A 10722-nucleotide genomic window follows, 5' to 3' on the forward strand; every position below is an offset into this window, starting at 1 on the left:
ATATGTATTATGTTACTATATATGATAAAAATAGAAGTATTTTAATTATTTTAAAATAAATATTTTTTTAATAAATATGTATTCTTTTAAATTAATATTATTTCTTTATTTACAATTAATCAAAAATAAAAATATGCTCCTGCTCAAAGTGATTCGGGTCACCCTGAATTAATGGAATCAACGTGATGTAAATTTCTTAAAGGAATCATTCACCCTAAAATATTCTCATAATTTAATCACCGTAATGTTGTTCCTACCCCCGTTTTTTTGAATTTTTTTCTTTTCTTTTTTTTTAATTTACAGTATCGGTCGCTGTTCACCTTCATTGAAAAGAGCAGTTCAGACATCTGGGTGAACTATTACTTTAACCGTTTCAAAGCATAAAATAATTTAAAGTACCTTTCCTCAAAACCACAGCAAGGACGCACGTTGTCTCTGATAGAATGTACGCTTATCGAGGAGCTGGATGCCAGTGATGAAGACTGTGAGTCTGACTTCAGACACCTTTATTAATACCATTAATCCTAGTAATACCAACATGAAGCTAACTATCAATGAGTTTTGATTCCCTGTCTCCTCAGATAATGCTGCTGGTCAGGGATTCAATCACCTGGAGTTTAAAATAGTGGTAGAGCCTGCTGATGGTCCGTCATTTTCAGTCGTTCTGCTCGCTCCGTCTCGGCAGGAGAAAGCAGCCTGGACCAGCGACATGAGCCAGGTTCAATCTGCACAATACATGCAACACGCTTATTCACACTCTTTCACAGTGGGTGCATCTGTAGAACAAACTGCAGACAGCTTTTCGGTGAATATCACGACTCATATGAAGCAAAAATGCACAAGAAATAAATAATTGATTCACGTTTAGAAATGCAGAGATTCAGTCAAACCCGAAGAGCAGAAGTTCATGTTTTGTAGCTAGAAAGCAACATGCATGAAATGCACAAGAGTGAGAAGTTTCCATCATATTTGCATTGACATAAATAGTTTCACTGACTCTACGGTAAGGTTTTTGCATAATATTTTTAGCATGAACAGTCTATTATATACTCTGCCCTAGAGATGAACCGGTATGCAAATTTGGGTTAAAACTGGTAGCTGTTTTTGGTCTTTTTGTTTATCTATTTATCTGTAATTTTACATGCTTCAGATGAACTCTTTAATTTCATCTTGTAAAAACAATTTGAAGAGGAAAAATAAGGCCTGATATTATATGCTTCCAGTATGGGCCTAATCAGACAAATGCTGATCATTCAAAATGCTAATATTAGCTGATAATGATTGTTTACTGATATATTGTGCACTCCTAGTTTGTTCATTTTGATGACTCTTACTGCAGTAGCTACAGTGAAGTCACTGCATTCTGTTTTTCTTTTCTCCATTTTTATGCCATTTAGTGCATTGACAACATTTGCTGCAATGGCTTGATGACCAGCGTGTTTGAGGACAACTCCAAAGTAACCGTGCCGCACATGATCAAGTAAAACGCACTCACTCCAATGTTATTTTATTATTACTTATATTCACATTAATATATATATATTATATATTAATATTTTGAATTAGCTTTTATTTTTATATCTTCATTTTTCATTTTAATTTCAGTTTCAGTCATTTTGTTATGTGCTTTTGTCATTTTTATTAATGTTTGATTTTTTTAATACTTCTGTTTAGCTTTTTATTTATTTTTATTTCAGTTTTAGTAATTTTAGTGCTTCAACTTAATTTATTTCATTTCAAATTTTCTTAATTTTTATTTAAATTCAGATTTATTTATTAATACAAATACATATATATATATATATTTGTTATGAAAACATATTTTATTTTATAATAAACATGCATGTATTTAACATAAATATGCTTCATTTTAAATTAAGATTTTTTTACATTTATAAACACACACACACACACACACACACATATATATGATAAAAATAAACACATTTTAATTAGTTAACATTTTATTTTTTATTTTAATTATTTAAAATATAGACATTTTAACATTTTTATTTAAATACAGTATAAATAGTTTTTATTAAAAATATTAATCATATTTTATTTGTTTAAAAATAAAAATCTGTTTATTTAAAATACACTTTTTTTTTTAATCGTTTTTTTTTAAACTTTTTTTTTCAGTTAGCTGCCAAGACATTATTTCTAATTTTCATTCAAATTTAAGATTTTTATCTACTATTTACATTTTATTTCATTTGAGCATAATTCAAATTAATTATAAAAAAAACTTTTCTTAATAGTTTGTTTTAATTTGAGTTTACAGCAACAACACAGAATTAGCATAGATGAATTAAACAAAAATAGTTAATAGTTGAATCATTTGCTCATTCATATCTGCAGGTCTGACGCCTGACTGCACAAAGACGATGTGGACATCTGCTTCAGTAAGACGCTGAACTCCTGCAAGGTGCCACAGATCCGTTACGCCAGCGTGGAGAGACTCCTGGAACGGCTGACCGACCTGCGCTTCCTGTCCATCGACTTCCTCAACACCTTCCTCCACACCTACCGCATCTTCACCACCGCTGCTGTCGTCATGGACAAACTCTCCGACATCTACAAGAAACCCTTCACGTCTATACCTGTCAGGTTAGAGTACCACACACTTTTTTTCGTCCAGTGCAAAGGAAATGCAAAAATGATTTATTTGATCGTTGTTTTTCTTCTAATTGTTTTGTTTGACTGTCACACATTCAAAACATGTCTGAATGCCAGTCATCATTGGGATGATTGTGATACCCTTAATTTGAAGCTCATTTTGAGTATGTAAACTGCCAGGTTTGGAATCACTATGATTTTTTTTACTCAGCAAGGATGTATTAAACTGATCAAAAATGACAGGTATTTATAATGTTTTCTAATAATAATAATGATCAAATAATGATCATTTTTATTTAAAACTGGAGTAATGCCTGCTGAAAATAAAGCAAACTGATCAAAAATTGCAGGTATTTGTAATGTTTTCTGCTACTAATAATAATAATTATCAAATAATTACAATTTTATTTCAAACTGGACTAATGGCTGCTGGAAATAGAGCATTGTCATGACAGAAAATAATTAAAAAACAAAATATATCTTATGTTTTAACTTCTCTATCGTAATATAATTTTCAAAAAAATATTATAAATTTTTATTATTATTATTATTCAATATTATTTTAAGAATCTTTTTTGGAAAATATAAAGTCTTACTGACCACAAATTATTGAATGGTTATTAATTAATGGAATATTAGGTGTGCGACTAAGAATCATTTTTGATATTCAATTAATCTTTTAATGATTTCTTTGATTAATCAGTTTTCAATTGGATGCAAATACAAATGAGCTTTTCTGCATTTTACAGAAAAACCATGTTATTCAATGATATGTCAAATTCAAACATGCAAACTGAAGGCATTAAAATAAAAAAGCTAATATAATCCTCCAGCATATGTGCAAGAAAAAAAACATTTGTTATGTAAAAAGCAAATAAAACCCTTTTCTTTCATTATGGATTTTTATTGATCAGTATAATACACAAAACCATCATTACTTTAGCTGCACACAAATGTTATACTTTGGATCCATCTGCGTGAATACAGACCACAGAACTCTCTCTGTTCCCACAATCCTCCTGTTCCTCCCTCGCTGTCACTCGCAGGGTTCAGTATCATTCGTCCGACCGTTTGTCCATCACCTCCATCTGTCCAGACTACAGCCTGAAGATCACAAGGCTTGCGCTGGACCAGTCCAAGTAACTCATCACCCGTCTCTCCCTGTGTGTCTCTCTTTTTGTTTTTCATGGGGACTTTTTCCCTCGTGTCCTTTGTGGACTTTATTTTCCCTCATGTCCATTCTTATTATCAGTTAATCAGGTTCATAATTTAGTTTTTCATGATAATTTTCCACCCTCTTTCTGAGTTATACAGGTTATATTTGCTACTGTACCTTAAAGACTTATATACAGTCATGTGAAAAAGAAAGGAGACTCTATTGCATTCCCTTCCCTTCCCAGATTGATAGCAGCAACAATTGCTTCTCTTAAGATCATTGCTGATGTCTTTCCTCTTTGGCATTGTGTTAACACACACCTGAAGGCTGCCAAAACGTCTGCTTTTACAGAGCTGCTCACACTTGCGGGTGATCAGTTAATCAAAGCCATTTGATTAGCAGTGCCTATAATAATGACACGTTGTGATATGTCATATGTTGTCGTTTTATTTTCCAAATATTAAGACCTGCCAAGGACCACATGATTTTTTATTATGTCCTGATACAGAAAAACCAAGGAGTGTCCTTTCTTTTTCACATGACTGTATGTAAATGAACTGTTACGATCGATAGATAGACAGACAGATAGATAATAGACAGATCTGGTTGTGCACTGCATTTATTTACTTGTTTCCATCTTACGCTGATGGCTCAGGTCCCTCGAGCTTTTCTTCGCCACCAACCAAGGCACCTGGAGTGGAGAGCACCTCAACAACAAATCCCCACGGCTCTCTCGCAAGTTCTCCTCTCCTCCGCCCGTCTCCATCCCCTCGCGCACCTCTTCCCCCATCCACTCGCGGAAGCTGTCCCTCAGCTCTCCTGTGAGCTCTAAGGGTGGCGCGTTGGACCTGTCGACAGCCACTTTCTCTGCGGCCAGCAGCCCGACGTCTCCCTACAACCCCGTCATCACCTCCCCTCCACCCACCTGCACTAAGGCCCCTCTGGACCTCAGCCGGGGCCCCAGCTCCCCAGAGCTCAGCCCCTCCACCCCAGAGGAGGGCGGGGAGCTGCCTCGTATAGACGCCTTCTGTGGGAAGCTGCGACGGAGTATTCGACGAGGTGAGTGTTGTGGGTCCTCTAACGTTCAGCTGCAAATTCACTCCATACTGGATGGATAGAAAATCAGATATGTGACCCTGGAGCACAAAAGCAGTCTTAAGTCTCTGGGGTATATTTGTAGCAATAGTCAAAAATACATTGTATGGGTCAAAATAATCGATTTTTCTTTTATGCCAAAAATCATTAGGATATCAAGTATAGATCATGTTCCATGAAGATATTTTGTAAATTTCTCTCCATAAATATATTAAAGCTTAATTTTTGATTAGTAATATGCATTGCTAAGGAATTCATTTGGACAGCTGTAAAGGCAATTTTCTCAATATTTAGATTTTTTTGCACCCTCAGATTCCAGATTTTCAAATAGTTGTATCTCGGCCAAATATTATCCTATACTAAAAACCCATACATCAATGGAAAGCTTATTTATTCAGCTTTCAGATGATTTATAAACCTCAATTTCGAAAAATGGACCCTTATGACCGGTTTTGTGCTCCAGGGTCACATATATGGATAGACAGACAGACAGAAAGTTAGATAGATACACCATATGGACAAAAGTATTGAGACACCTGACCATTTAATGACATCGCATTCTAAAAACACAGACATTAATATGGAGTTAGTCCCCGCTTTGCAGCAATAACAGCTTCCACTCTTCAGCGAAGGCTTTCCACAAGATTTTGGAGTGTTTCTGTGGGAATTTTTGTCCATTCATCCAGTAGAGCATTTGTGAGGTCAGGCACTGATGTTGGACAAGAAAGCCTGGCTCACAAACTCTGTTCCAGTTCATCTCAAAGGTGTTTGATGTGGTTAAACTCATGGCTCTGTATGGGCCAGTCAAGTTCTTCCACATCAAACTCATCCAACCATGTCTTTATGGACCTTGTTTGTGCACTGGGGCACAGTCATGCTGGAATAGAAAAGGGCCTTTTCCAAACTGTTCCCACAAAGTTGGAAGCAAAACATTGTCCAAAATGTCTTGGTATGCTGCTCATTAAGATTTCCCTTCACTGGAAGTAAGAGGCCTACAGTAGGCCAACCCCTGAAAAAACACCCCATACCATTATTCCTCCTCCCCCAAACTTGACAGTTGGCACAGTGCATTCAGGCAGGAAATGTTCTCCTGGCATCCGCCAAACCCAGACTTGCCCATCACACTGCTGATCTGAATATCATGAACTGACTTATTGCAAATGTGACAAAGGTGAATTCACTGTGCTCCTCAGAATGACCCATTTTTTCACAAGTGTTTGAAAAAGCAGATTGCATGGCTAGGTGCTTGATTTTATACACCTGTGGCAATGGGTCAGATTGAAACACCTGAATTCAATTATTAAGAGGCGTATTCCAATATTTTTGTCCATATAGTGAAGATATATACATGACTAATGTTGTCTGATGTTCCTGACAGCTGTACTGGAGTCAGTATCACTGGATAAGTTCATTCCTGAGATGCCCACGTCCAGTGATTCTGTAGACATGTCTCCATGCCATTCACCGTCCGCCCCGCGACACCTCCGCTACCGACCACCTACAGGTACTGCTTTCTCAATCTTATATTTTCATTGATAGTTTTAGCACACTGTAAGCATTAGGTTATGAAATATACATATTGTACACTGCAGTAGCATTTTGTTTTTCCCTTAAGTTCATGTGTTAATTGAGGTTTCTTAAACCAAATTCATAATTTAGTTTTAGATTTTTAAACCAAATTTAATGGGACATTTTTATACTATACCTTTAAAGCATTTACTCTTAACAGCCAAAGTTTGAACACCATTGACTGAATGTTTTTTATTTGAATTACATTTTTATTTCATTCATTTATTTTTGTAAATGGATTAGTTGGACTGGATAGTGCAGGAAAGGCATAAATCAAAGTCCAGCAAGTTAACTTCTTTAGTACTGTTTAAAAAGCATCCCAATATGCACCTCATGAAGTTGGATTAGTTTAATTACAATAAACAGTCTGCATGGATTGGGAAAAAGCATTTGAGAATGTTTACATAGAACATTCCCAGCTAACAAAAATATGTTCTAAAAATGTTTTGCTGTAAAGTTTTTTTTTTTTAATGTTTTAAAATGCTTTTTTTTTCTTGTATATACAGGTGCATCTCAATAAATTAGAATGTCGTGGAAAAGTTCATTTATTTCAGTAATTCAACTCAAATTGTGAAACTCGTGTATTAAATAAATTCAATGCACACAGACTGAAGTAGTTTAAGTCTTTGGTTCTTTTAATTGTGATGATTTTGGCTCACATTTAACAAAAACCCACCAATTCACTATCTCAACAAATTAGAGTATGGTGACATGCCAATCAGCTAATCAACTCAAAACACCTGCAAAGGTTTCCTGAGCCTTCAAAATGGTCTCTCAGTTTGGTTCACTAGGCTACACAATCATGGGGAAGACTGCTGATCTGACAGTTGTCCAGAAGACAATCATTGACACCCTTCACAAGGAGGGTAAGCCACAAACATTCATTGCCAAAGAAGCTGGCTGTTCACAGAGTGCTGTATCCAAGCATGTTAACAGAAAGTTGAGCGGAAGGAAAAAGTGTGGAAGAAAAAGATGCCTCACCAGACCTGAACCCCATAGAGAATCTATGGGGTATTGTCAAGACGAAAATGAGAAACAAGAGACCAAGAAATGCAGATGAGCTGAAGGCCACTGTCAAAGAAACCTGGGCTTCCATACCACCTCAGCAGTGCCACAAACTGATCACCTCCATGCCACGACGAATTGAGGCAGTAATTAAAGCAAAAGTAGCCCTACCAAGTATTGAGTACATGTACAGTAAATGAACATACTTTCCAGAAGGCCAACAATTCACTAAGAATGTTTTTTTTATTGGTCTTATGAAGTATTCTAATTTGTTGAGATAGTGAATTGGTGGGTTTTTGTTAAATGTGAGCCAAAATCATCACAGTTAAAAGAACCAAACACTTAAACTACTTTAGTCTGTGTGCATTGAATTTATTTAATACACGAGTTTCACAATTTGAGTTGAATTACTGAAATAAATGAACTTTTCCACGACATTCTAATTTATTGAGATACACCTGTACATATGTTAAAGGAACATTCAATTTTATAATTTTGCAAACATTATGGGAACGTTACTTTTGAATGTTCCCTCAACATTCTGAGATGTAACTTTTGTAATTGTATTTTTGTAATGTCATTTTTAAAAAAATGTTAGACAAACATCCAACAGAAGAAAAATGTTCCATGAAGGATGTATAAATAATGTCTTTGTGCTAATGTTTTGAGAACATTTGAACAAACATTCTATTAATGTTACTGAAAGAACGCTTGCCAGAATGTTTGCCAAAGTTTAGAGAACGTTCCCGGGTTGGCTGGATTCATCTCATATTTCAAAACAAGAAAATCAAATTTTCCATGATATGGTGACTTGTTTTCTCTCATCGTGTCCTCATAGGTCAGTCTCCCGATGGCTCCCGCTGTGCCGTGTCCCCCGCGTCCGCCTTCGCTATCGCCACCGCCGCAGCTGGACACAGCAGCCTGCAAGGTTAGATGACACTGATGGGGTCGGACAGCTGCCCTGGCTGCTGAAACACATCTCCCATCGGGTCTTTGAGGAGTCGTGACACGGCTCTGGGGAAGCATTCGCGTCCTCATCTAACAGAATTCTCCTACTGTCTCTCATTCAGGATTTACCAACCCTGAGAAATCGTACGATAAGGAGTTCCTCATCCGCAGGGCCACCACCAACAGGGTGCTCAACGTTCTGCGCCACTGGGTTTCCAAACACTCGCAGGTTTGTTGACTTGAAGCATTTCCAGCTGGCCATTTTGTTCCCAATGCCCTGCCCTTGAGTAATTTATCAGTCATAATAGAGACGCATCTTGCAAGGAGGATGTAATGCCTTAAAGGTGACCTATTATGCCCCTTTTTACAAGATGTAAAATAAGTCTCTGATGTCCCCAGAGTGTGTATGTGAAGTTTTAGCTCAAAATACCCCACACATAATTTTTTATAGCTTGTTGAAATTGCCACTTTTAGGGTATGAGCCAAAATGCGCCGTTTTTGTGTTTGTCCCTTTAAATGCAAATGAGCTGGTGCTCCCGCCTCCCTTTTCAGAAGTGGGCGGAGCGTCAAGATCTCATGCTCCGGCAAAACAGTACAATCTTACGCAATCTGACCGTAGTGTACAGTAAATGCGCGTTGATGAATTACACAGACGGGGAGCATGGCGCAATAAAAATAACGACATAGCTGGTCTCATGGTGCCTTCGCGTGCTATTACATTATGAGCTTGACAAATTCAAGTGGACAACTTCACATTGCTTTCATATGCAATTTTTAACTACCACATTCCTATTTACGATCATTCTGGTAGCACGTTGAATACAGCATCAGTGAAAACCGGCAGAGACGATGGTAGCTTTAGCAACATTAGCCTTACAGAGTGCCAAGAGGCTCTTTTGGAAAACAAAATATGACTCATGATGCTTACTTTGTCTGGAGCTGACGTTCGCGCACGAAGCGTTGGTATCGATCCCTCTTTCAGAAGCAACCTTTGCACAAATCCAGCACTGAACTGACCCTCATTTGTGAGGCAGTCCGGTGTTAAATGATTAGCACAAACATATAGGACTTTTTCTTGTTTCATTTTGTTGATATATTAAAGGTTTTTACAGAAGGGATTTTGGATTTCTCAACAGCCATATAAATCAGCCAAATGATATATGAACAAACCCTACAGTAAAACCCTTCAGAATATAGATATGAATAAAACTGTAATGTTTGGTGTGTGTAAATGCTGCTGAAATGGAGAAAAAAAACGAATAAAATAAACATTTAAATGTGTATTTTGGATGTTTTAGTCTGAAGGAAACTTGTCTCCACCACAGAATAAAAAAATACAAACGTAATTGCTATTATTTATTTATTTATTTTTATCTCACAATTATTACAGTTTTTCTCACAATTTTGCAAATTGTTAATTGCGCAATATAAAGAAAAGGCTGAATTGTGAGATTAAATTGCAATAAATAATAAATAAACAGAATTGTGTGAAAAAAAGTCAGAATTGTGAGATGTAAACTTGCAATTTCAAGTTCTTTCTGTCTTCAATTGTTCTCAACTGGTTTTGTATCAGGAGAGTATTGATTAGTGACCCAACATATACTGAACAAAATTATAAACGCAACACTTTTGTTTTTGCCCCCATTTTTCATGAGCTGAACTCAAAGATCTAAGACTTTTTCTATGTACACAAAAGGCCTATTTCTCTCAAATATTGTTCACAAATCTGTCTAAATCTGTGTTAGTGAGCACTTCTCCTTTGCCGAGATAATCCATCCACCTCACAGGTGTGGCATATCAAGATGCTGATTAGACAGCATGATTATTGCACAGGTGTGCCTTAGGTTGGCCACAATAAAAGGCCACTCTAAAATGTGCAGTTTTATCACACAGCACAATGCCACAGATGTCGCAAGTTTAGAGGGAGCGTGCAATTGGCATGCTGACTGCAGGAATGTCCACCAGAGCTGTTGCCCGTGAATTGAATGTTCATTTCTCTACCATAAGCCGTCTCCAAAGGCGTTTCAGAGAATTTGGCAGTACATCCAACCGGCCTCACAACCGCAGACCACGTGTAACCACACCAGCCCAGGACCTCCACATCCAGCAGCTTCACCTCCAAGATCGTCTGAGACCAGCCACCAGCTGCTGCAACAATCGGTTTGCATAACCAAAACATTTCTGCACTAACTGTCAGAAACCGTCTCCGGGAAGCTCATCTGCATGCTTGTCGTCCTCATCGGGGTCTCGACCTGACTGCAATTCGTCGTCGTAACCGACGAACACAGGTGCATTTTATTGATGGCATTTTGAATGCACAGAGATACCGTGAC

At 37.0% G+C, this 10722-nt stretch overlaps 1 pseudogene; it reads left to right on the top strand.

Moving 5' to 3' along the window:
• Positions 1–10722, top strand: part of LOC107704149 (ras-specific guanine nucleotide-releasing factor 2-like) — a 49315-nt pseudogene that overhangs the window by 23078 nt on the left and 15515 nt on the right.

The sequence above is a fragment of the Sinocyclocheilus anshuiensis genome, unplaced genomic scaffold, assembly GCF_001515605.1.
Source record: "Sinocyclocheilus anshuiensis isolate Anshui unplaced genomic scaffold, SAMN03320099.WGS_v1.1 scaffold690, whole genome shotgun sequence".
Taxonomy (NCBI): Eukaryota; Metazoa; Chordata; class Actinopteri; order Cypriniformes; family Cyprinidae; genus Sinocyclocheilus; species Sinocyclocheilus anshuiensis.